The sequence below is a fragment of the Psammomys obesus genome, unplaced genomic scaffold (assembly GCF_907164565.1).
Source record: "Psammomys obesus unplaced genomic scaffold, mPsaObe1.curated_primary_1811, whole genome shotgun sequence".
Taxonomy (NCBI): domain Eukaryota; kingdom Metazoa; phylum Chordata; class Mammalia; order Rodentia; family Muridae; genus Psammomys; species Psammomys obesus.
Window position 1 is genome coordinate 1949545 of NW_026589137.1, and position 686 is coordinate 1950230.

The 686-nt window shown below is 31.3% G+C and overlaps 1 protein-coding gene across 3 annotated transcripts in view; it reads left to right on the forward strand.

Moving 5' to 3' along the window:
- The window catches only part of Klhl13 (kelch like family member 13), a 229546-nt gene that overhangs the window by 3675 nt on the left and 225185 nt on the right, over positions 1-686 (forward strand). The window lies entirely within an intron of this gene.

Sequence of the window (686 nt, forward strand, 5' to 3'; positions counted from 1 at the left end):
TATATATATATATATATATATATATATATATATATATATATATATATATATATATATATACTGGAAATGCATTCTTCAGGAAACATTCACCCAGGATTTTTGAAGAACAGAATGAGAACGTGATGAGAAATCGAGAAATCTTAGAGAACTGGATTAGAGATAATAGATATGTAGGTATGTAAGATTGGTAAGTTCTCTGAAGGCATTTGAATCTGATTTTGGGAACAATGGGGAATCTGAAATTATTGGCTGAAAAAACATTGGAACTTAAAACATTTTTACAGAGCATTAAATGCCTGGCTCAATCATTTATGTTAATGCCCAAGAAAGAAAACTTTGATAAGCTTGCTAAATAACTAAGTGATTCAGTTCTTCTACTCTGTTTAAATAAGGGACTAGGAAATAGGAATTCTGGGGTATGTTCAAAGCAATCCAAGCAGTCCACTTGTCCCTAGCGAATTGTCTCCTGTGCTCCAAAGTAAGTTGTCAACAATTTTTAAAATCAATGTTGTCAGGTATGGTGCTGTAGCCCGTTCATTTCAGCTCTGGGAAGGTAGAGGAAGTCAGATCTCACAGTTCCAGAGTAGCTAAGGCTACTTGGTAAGATGTTGTTTCAAAACAAAATAAAATCTGAAAAAGTGCAAAAAAAAAAAAAAAAAAAAAAAACAAAAAAAAAAAAAAAAAAA